Consider the following 9,856-nt stretch of genomic DNA (forward strand, 5'->3'; position numbering starts at 1 on the left):
GTGATGCCTAATACTCTTTGGTTCTTGGTGTTTGGGCTTTTACCTTGCAAGGATTCTCTCTCAAAGGCTTCAAAGGCGGGTTGCTCTCAAACGACAAAAGTCGTGCACTAACTCCGAGCAGCCACCAATTTATGGTGTAGGGGTTGGGCTATTTATAGCCAGAAGGCAACCCGACCTGATTTGTACGAAATGACCCTAGGTCACTAAGGAACTGACACGTGTCCACAGTCAGATTTCAAACACACACGACAGCATAACTTGTGCTACAAGTCATGCTGACTCATCCAGCTCTGAATAAGATTTACTCTCATTGTCTTTGCTCGAAGATATATGATTTGGTTGAGCATCACTTCAGTCACTCTGACTTTGTTCACTTGGACCACACTTGACAGTAAGGTGGTTCCTATGACTTAACAAAGAAGAAAAGGAGACTACGAAATAACTATGTCTTCGCACTCCATAGTCTTCACACGATGTCTTGTCCTGTCATAGTCTTCAATGTGAATGTCTTCACAAACCACCATTGTCTTCAATGTCTTCACACATTTTTAGGGGTCATCTCTGGTAGGTAAACCGAATCAATATGGGTCTACTACCTGTGTTATCCTGCAATTCTCACAAACACATTAGTCCCTCAACCAGGTTTGTCGTCAATACTCCAAAACCAACTAGGGGTGGCACTAGATGCACTTACAATCCCCCCTTTTTGGTGATTGATGACAAACTGGTTGAAGTTTTCAACGGGGATAAAAGTATGTGAAAGTTTTAGTGTTGTGAGTATTGTCTTCATACACAAGACAAGGCTCCTGTCGGTGTCAAAACCGGCGAATCTTGGGTAGGGGGTCCCGATCTGTGCATCTAAGGCCAATGGCAACAGGAGCCAAGGGACACAATGTTTACCCAGGTTCGGGCCCTCTCGATGGAGGTAAAACCCTACTTCCTGCTTGATTAATATTGATGATATGAGTGTTACAAGAGTTGATCTACCACGAGATCGTAGAGGCTAAACCCTAGAAGCTAGCCTCTGATGATTATGAATGTTGTGATCGCCCTCATACGGACTAACCTCTCCGGTTTATATAGACACCAGAGAGGGCTAGGGTTTACGTGGAGTCGGTTACAAGGAAGGAAATATAATATCCGAATCGCCAAGCTTGTCTTCCACGCAAAGGAGAATCCCATCCAGATACGGGACAAAGTCTTGAGTCTTGTATCTTCATAGTCCAACAGTCCGGCCAAAGTATATAGTCCGGCTATCCGGATACCCCCTAATCCAGGACTCCCTCAGTAGCCCCTGGACCAGGCTTCAATGAAGATGTGTCCGGCGCGCAGTTTGTCTTCGGCATTGCAAGGTGGGTTCCACCTCCGAATACTCCAAAAATAGATTGATGATTGGTTTTGCGAGATAATTTCCCCACACCTTCATAGGGAGCATAGCACTTCATAAATCTGATCTGCATCGTGTGTTCTTATGCCGTGGTCTGGTACAACACGATCCGGTTTTTCTTGGCATGCCTTAATACGCATTGCGAGGCGGTTTTGTTGGCACACCCTGTCCAAGCAGTGATCGTGCTCCCCTTCTCGCAGGATTTCCCATCAATATGGGAGCGTGCATCCCCATGACGCTCGTTGGTAGGACTCCGCGTTTTTAGGCAAGTCCCGAGCGGTCACGCTGAGGACGCTTGATATTCTCCCCTTTTATAAAGGGGCCGAGGCCTATCCCTCTTTTCCACCACCCTTGCACCTCTTCGCATCTCGAGTTCTAACACTCGAAACCCAAGCCCAAGCACCTCGGATCCTTCATCATGTCCAGATCTAACCATGGCCGGTGGGTGGCCTCCTCGGCCATAGAGGACGACATTGAGAAGCTTAGGGAGGTTGGATATCTGACCGCCGACATCAAGCACAGGCTTCCTATTCCAGGGCAGGTCATCCCTACTCCCGAGCCCAACGAGAGCGTCGTATTTGTTTCCCACTTCCTCCACGGCATGGGCTTTACCCTTGATCCCTTCGTGAGAGGGCTCATGTTCTATTACGGGTTAGATTTTCACGATCTAGCTCTAGACGCTATCCTCCATATTTCATCGTTCATTGTTGTGTGCGAAGCTTTTCATCATGTCACTCCACACTTTGTCTTATGGCTCCAGACCTTTCACATGAAGCCGAGGATGATTGAGGGGCGACACGTGGAGTGCGGAGGTGCAATAATAAGCAGGAACGCTGAAGCTCCATGGCCAGAGGGCTCCTTCCCAGAGGTGTTTGGTTTATGGCAACGAAGGTGGTTTTACATAACGGCTCCCAGAGGCACAAAGTGGGTGGCTGCCCCCGACTTCCGTTCGGGTCCTCCTCCTCAACTGGCGTCATGGACCAATATAGGATGGGATTGGGGGCCTGCTAATGATGTACCAACACAGCAGAGCCGTGTCCGGGAGCTTCTTGAGAGGGATATCAGCCTTTCTAGCATAATTCAGGTGATGCTAATCCAACGGATGTTGCCGTGCAAACGCCGGCCTCTTCGGATGTGGGAGTTCAATCTGGAAGGTCCGCGGACTATTCTGCACTTCTTCGGCCTGACGCTCGAAGGGATGTGTAAGCTATTCTTCGGACCACAAGCAAAGTGTCCGGACACCACTCAGGATGCGGGCCTGAGCTTCAATCGCCCATATACCCAAGTAAGTAACCCAGAAACCTGACATTTCGTTTATATTTATCACAACATTATCCTGAAAATCCTCCGCGGCCAGGAATGGCACAGCAAGGCAGAGAGAATCAGGTGTACGACGCCACTTCCCGAACGCTCTCCTAGTCCCGCCATAGCCAAGATGCTTGATCGTGTGCTAAGCAAAGTGCCTTCGGGGAAAGAAGAAAGGAAGAATAGAGAAGTAGAACTTCACATATTGCACATCCAAACCGGGGGAATTGCTACCTCCCAAAAGGAGGGTAATCGGGGAGGGGAATCTGAGGCCTCCTCCCCTCGCGGGAAGAAAAGGGCCGCCTCCGAATACTTGGAGACGGAGGTGGCCAAACAAGGGAAAAAGCTTCGCCAGGGGGCCCTGCCCCGAAGGGCGTCCTCACTGCGCCATGCCCGCCAACGGGCCAGCCCTCCACCGAGTTGTAACTTAATCTTACATATGAAGGTAGTACTTCCTTTTCCGAGAACAATAACCAAGATCTATTCTTTGCAGTCCAGCTAGCAGCTCTTCTCGAAAGAGTTCATCTTCGGGGGATCTCCTTCCGGAGATGATGGAGAGTGAGACTCCACCAAATTCTCCGCCTCATGAGGCGGGCGACCCCGAGGTGTCGTCATGGAGGAGCCCAGTCCTGCCGGAGCAAGAAGCTAATACTTCGGCCGCCCTGAGCCCGGAGCGTTCAGCTCCCACGCGGGGCGATAAAAAGGGTCCGGTGCAATCCGGCGTCCGGCCGGACACATTGGTGGGTCTTCTGGAGCGAGTTGATCTCTCAGAGGAGCACCATTCATTAATGAGCATGGTGCTCAAGAGAATTTCATCTGCCACAAGCAGGTTGAATGAGGCCTTTACGAGCCTGCTTAGAGGCTTTGAGGTATGTAATGAAAAATACATAATTTTCGGATGTGACGCACGCGCTAGGTGTGCCCCATATAGATAGTAGCCCCTGAGACTCTGGTTGTCCGCCTTAGGTGGCAAACAGGGGATCATATTCTGAAAGTAATGTTCACGCTGTATTTATGCGCAGGTGTTTAAGGATCCGGCAGCCGAACAGTCCATTGAAGTTGCCGAATTGAGGAGGCAGATTGGAGTTACTGATGCTGATATCACACTGGTGAACGAGCGGCTGAACGAGTCACAAGGTATGTAATCTGTTTTCCATATTATATATTTATGTAGGAAAAACTGAGAGGAGCATAATGTCCGATTTCGGGTTCTTGCAGACCCTCTAGATTCAAACACTAGGTTGCGCGCCGAGATTTCGCCCACTACCTACCTGCACCTCACTGCCTCGCTATGATCTAAGCAATCAAAGGAAAAACACAAGAGACACAGAGTTTATACTGGTTCAGGCCACCATTGTGGTGTAATACCATACTCCAGTGTGTGGTGTGGTGGATTGCCTCTTGGGCTGATGATGAACAATACAAGGAAGAACAGCCTCGCGAGGGTCTATTCTTGGCTGTTGCGATGAACTACCAGGGGGAGTTCAGTCTCTCTTTCTACTGGCTTCCAGATGAGGATCCGATCCCTCCACCTTGTGGGTGGCTAGTCCTATTTATAGGCAAAGGCCCTGGGCCTCTTCCCAAATATTGAGCAGGAAGGGCGCCAACAATTGGCCATTTTGAAGGGGAACATCTAGTACACTTATCCTGACTAAAGTTGGCCCTCACCTGTGAAAGGCTCTGACGATGACGCCTTCCTGGGCCCCACGATGACTTCCTTCCTGCCGTTGCGATGGTCTTGGTCTTGTTGCACCGAAATGGATGCCTTTGCTTGATGCTCTCGCCTGCGCTTGCTCCCTTTGCACCAAAGAGGAAAGGAGGACTGTCGGTGTCAAAACCGGCGGATCTCGGGTAGGGGGTCCCGAACTGTGCGTCTAGGTGGATGGTAACAGGAGACAAGGGACGCGATGTTTTTACCCAGGTTCGGGCCCTCTCGATGGAGGTAAAACCCTACTCCTGCTTGATTAATACCGATGATATGGGTAGTACAAGAGTGGATCTACCACGAGATCAGAGAGGCTAAACCCTATAAGCTAGCCTATGGTATGATTGTTCTTCGTCCTATGGACTAAAACTCTCCGGTTTATATAGACACCGGAGAGGGCTAGGGTTACACAGAGTCGGTTACAATCGGAGGAGATCTTCATATAGTATCGCCAAGCTTGCCTTCACGCCAAAGAAAGTCCCATCCGGACACGGGACAAAGTCTTCAATCTTGTATCTTCATAGTCTGGGAGTCCGGCCAAAGGTCATAGTCCGGCCATCCGGACACCCCCTAATCCAGGACTCCCTCAGTAGGCCCCGAACCAGGCTTCAATGACTATAAGTCCGGCGCGCAAGTTTGTCTTCGGCATTGCAAGGCGGGTTCTTCTCCAAATTCCCTGTACCTGTCGAATAGTGTCCGGCTTTTAGTGTGTGTTTCTCTCCTCGGCTTCTGTGCCCCATAATGACCATCTTCCATGTGTCAAACGAATGCGAAAAGCCAGGGGGGTTTTCATTTGCCCCCCAGTTGCGTTAATGAGCCGCCCATAAAAGAGACGGGGATTTAGATCCAATTCACACCATCTTCCCTCCGCGAGCCTTCATTAGAGTGCCTTCGACAGGGATCCATTCCACCATGGCCGGTCGGTGCAGCTCCTCCTCTCGCCTCTCCTGCCCTCGGCTTGGAGATTGGGGGTGGTGTTCCGTCCCGCATAGCGAGCTAGTAATGCTTCAGTCCAAGGGGCTCCTCCCCCCAGCATATATGATCCCAGTTCGAGCCGGGATTGCTACCTATAGCGGCGGAGAGCAGGCGGAGAGCATCCCCAATCCCTCTCAAGGAGAGCGGGTATGCCTAGTCCCTTATTTAATTAGAGGACTCAGATTTCCAATTCATCCGTTTCTCCGAGGGTTGCTAGAGTTCTACGGCCTCCAGCTACACAACCTCACGCCTTCCTCCATTCTGCATATTGCGGGCTTCATGGCCTTCTGCGAACTGTTCTTGGGCGTTGAGGCCCATTTCGCGCTGTGGAAGAGGTTGTTCTGCCTCGTGCCCCGTTCTCAGGAGGGGTCTATTTATCAAGTGAGTGGAGCCGAACTATGGCGCATCGCTGGGACCGGATATCTATCCGGTACCCCAAAGAGGGCGTCCGAGGACTGGCCTTCAGAGTGGTTCTATATAGATGACGTCCCCCTACCGGACCCTGTAAGGATCGGCCTTCCTGAGTTCAATAATGCTCCATTGAAGAAGCGCCTGAGATGGCGCCTGCGGAACCCTCAGAGGGAAATTGACAGGGATGTCCTTTACCTGATGAGCCGGATAAGGTTGTTGGCTCATTCCAGGACTGACCATGATCAAGGTCATGGCCATATGCATTACGCGAGGGGTGCAGCCGCTTCAATACAGAGGCCACCCCATGTGGGATTTCAACAGGGAGGACGACGCCACCCGGTGCGGTCGTAAGGGGCTGGATTTGGCCACCACTTTAACGAGAATCTTATCTTCTTTGTACAAGGGAGAAGAAGAGGAATTCCTCCGTGCCAACCCGGAGGGCGGATTCTCCATGTACAATCCTCCAAGCTGGGTGAGCGAACATTTTCACTTGCCTACCCGCTTTCGAAATTCCCATAATTGAGTACTTAGTCTAGCAATGTTAACGCAGGAGCTGCGCCAGACTGTGAAGGAGATAAACAGCCCTCCTCCACAACCCGAGGACCGGGAATGGTCCCTCGATCCGGACTCCCAAGAAGACCCAGACTTATGTGTGGAGTTAATTGATGGGGTGTTTCATCAATTTAGTAAGGACAACACCTTAGTGGCCATTACGACCGACTATCCCGGACTACTTCTAGCCTCAAAGGTAACTGAGACCGAAGTCCCAGTACTTTCAAAGAGATCCACCCATGCTTTATCTTGAATGCCGTGAACTAATAGTGTTTCGTTTCGCAGGGTAAATCCTCGAGGCGGAAGGCCGACCCCGCGGTGGGCAGCCAACAAGGGCCGCTGAAGCCAGGCGGGCCAAAACAAGTGCGGACCAGATCGAGATTCCGGCGCAACGGTACGGCGTGCGAATTTAACGCCTAGGGTTTATGCCCTCAAGTCATACTAACGCTCATGCTCTTCTTAGAAAGAAGAGAGCCCGCTGGACTATATCCACCGGCCAGGGTTCAAGGTCGGGTCCGGAAGCGGAGGCGGACACGGGGCGTGCCTCAGGTGTTCCTCCGACAGAGGACGCGGACGGGCTATCTGCCACCAATTTAGAGGTGGAGAGTGCCATGAACCACATGCGTCGCCGGACTGTTCTTCGTGACGCATGTTTTTCCCCAAAGGCGTTGGACGCCTTTAATACAGGAGATGCGTATCTCCGTGCTGCTCAAAATGGTCTAGCTAGAGCCACAGAGCAGTATGTAAAAGACATACAGGTGAGTAAAATTGAAGGTTATATATGTCAGTAGCCCCCGAGACTTGAAACAGTGAAGATAACTGTTTTGAGGATCATATGATATGCGGTGTCTTACAAAGAAGAACACGCAACTATCCCAGGAGTTGAAGAGTGCAAGGCCCAAATCGAGGCCGCACTGGCTGCTTCAGATAATGCCAAGGGGACGCCCTTAGGTAATATACGCTTCGAAAGATAATTCCGTTGTGAAGTGCGGCATGTGTGCAACTCTAACGATAATAGTGCAGATGGGGCTGGAGTAAATCCGGACAAGCAACAACTCCTACGCCAACTAAAGGCTGGCGAGAGCGTGCTGACGAGGGTGAGGCAAGAGAAGAACAAACTTCAAGACGCCAATACCCAGCTGGGCGAGGAACTAAAGGATGTTCGTATTCAGCTACCTGCATCCGTAAAGGAGAATCGGTGACTTCGACGCGACATTTTTAGTAAGTGCTCGAACGAATTTTCGAAAAAAGAATTCGGCGAGGAAGTCAATTGACAGAGCTATGTCTGTAGGTCTGCTGACAGGTCGTCCTGCAGAGGAAATGCCTGGTTCAATGGGGGACCTTCTTCCCGAGCTGTTGCAACTGCACGAACGAGTTCGGCAGGCAATGCAGGGCGTCGTCCAGGCTATGTGGCCATCCCTCTCCGTGCCAGAAGGCCTTGGGGAGCTTGCAAAGAAGCTGGAGGGAGTGCGGCAGCGCTTCCGGTTGTGGAAGATATCGGCCTACCGTCAAGGTGCCAGGGAGGCCTGGGCCATGGTGAAGACTCCGTACACGAAGGCTGACCCGAACCACATGGCCGAGGTCAGCCCTATGGGTCCTGACGGAAAGGAGATCCCTGTCAGCTTAGTATATGGCCAGGTAGAGCTGGCTGCAAAGTATTCTCAACAGGACTGTAAATTAGACCGCTTGTTGGATGGTATTGAAGAAGAATATACCGAGTCGAATTGACTCTGTAATTTAAAATGACATGAAAAATGCCTTCTAGCCGGATTGTAGATCGTTTGTCATTGCGGACCTTTTCGCTTCAACCTCTGGACCCTATAGTCTGGAGTGTGTCCGAATACCCTCTCGATTATGTAAGAACCAGGGCATGCATGGAGACAAGGCGTAGGGGTCACAATTGCTTTAGCAGACAAGTTCCCAACTAGTTATGTTATATTACATGGTTAGTAAGAAACATCTTCCAGGGAGAATAGTTCCGTTAGGGGTTCCTTTCCATGGGAGGCATGCCCTAAAGTGCATGTCTGAACTGCTAAAAAGAGCAGGAAAGCATCTGGGGGCAGATAGATAAACAAGAAAAATCATCTTTTAGTTCACCGACGGAATATTCCCTTAAGAACGCTAGCTTTCGGCTTCACCCAGTCTGAGGTACACATCCGGCTGACCCGGCAGTACCAATCATAGAGGTGCTCCCTTTACCACCTAGCCGAATGAACGGAAACGTAGGGGTAAGCACAGGAGCCAGGCAACCCAGCTTGGCCAAAACTTAAGTCATATCGATGCATATAATGGTGTATAAAAGGTTCATGTGGAAGTGTCACACATGTTTTGGGCATGAGGCCCGTTTATGTAAACTTCTGATAAAGAAGCCCCCAGGTATGATGAGTGCGGGTGGCGCGTCAAGTATGTGCGAACAATGCACAGGCAAGCCCCTAAGGGCTTGGGAGAAAAAAGGTAGAGAGAAGGAGAGAAATGCCAGACAGCTAATGTGAAAAATAAAAATAAAAAAGGGACAGAGGAAGGAGACGAACACGGAGTCCGGAGCTAGGCGTAGAATCTTCGTAGGCATGCTGCGTTCCATGGGTTCGGCTCGAGTCGGTTGTCCGATGCGTTTCACAGACGGTATGCTCCACCAGTCAGTACTTGTTCGATTATGAAGGGACCCTCCCATTTGGGCTTTAGTTTGTGCTTTTTCTTGTCCGGCAAGCGTAGAACTAGTTCGCCAACGTTATGAGTTTTGGCCCGTACTTCTCTGCTTTGATATCTTCGAGCCTACTGTTGATAGAATGTGGAACGGGCTTTTGCCACGTCACACTCCTCCTCCAATGCGTACAAGATGTCCTGTCGATCGAGCTCGGCTTCTCTTTCTTCGTACATGCGAACTCGAGGTGAGTCATGAATTATGTCGCAGGGCAGGACTGCCTCTGTGCCATATACCATAAAAAATGGTGTGAATCCGGTAGTGCAATTCGGCGTGGTCCGCAGCCCCCAGAGTACGGAGTCAAGTTCCTCTACCCAGTGCGTGTTAGATTCCTTGAGGGATCACACTAGTCTGGGTTTGATGCCGCTCATAATGAGACCGTTGACTCGCTCGACTTGACCGTTGGTTTGAGGGTGATAGACTGAAGCATAGTCGAGCTTAATGCCCATGTTTTTGCACCAGAGTTTAACTTCATCGGCCGTGAAGTTTGTGCCGTTGTCAGTTATGATGCTGTGGGGGACACCGTAACAGTGTACGACCCCGGATAGGAAGTCTATCACCGGTCCGGATTCGACCGTCTTTATAGGCTTGGCCTCTATCCATTTGGTGAATTTGTCCACCATGACCAGTAGATATTTTTTCTTATGGGTTCCTCCTTTAAGGGGTCCAACCATGTCAAGCCCCCAGACCGCGAAAGGCCAGGTAATGGGTATAGTTTGTAGGGCGGTAGGCAGCATGTGGCTTTGGTTAGCGAATAATTGGCAACCGACGCATCGCTGCACTAAGTCCTGAGCGTCTGCCCGGGCCGTCGGCCAATAAA

Source organism: Triticum dicoccoides, chromosome 6B (assembly GCF_002162155.2).
Source record: "Triticum dicoccoides isolate Atlit2015 ecotype Zavitan chromosome 6B, WEW_v2.0, whole genome shotgun sequence".
In the NCBI taxonomy this organism is placed as follows: domain Eukaryota; kingdom Viridiplantae; phylum Streptophyta; class Magnoliopsida; order Poales; family Poaceae; genus Triticum; species Triticum dicoccoides.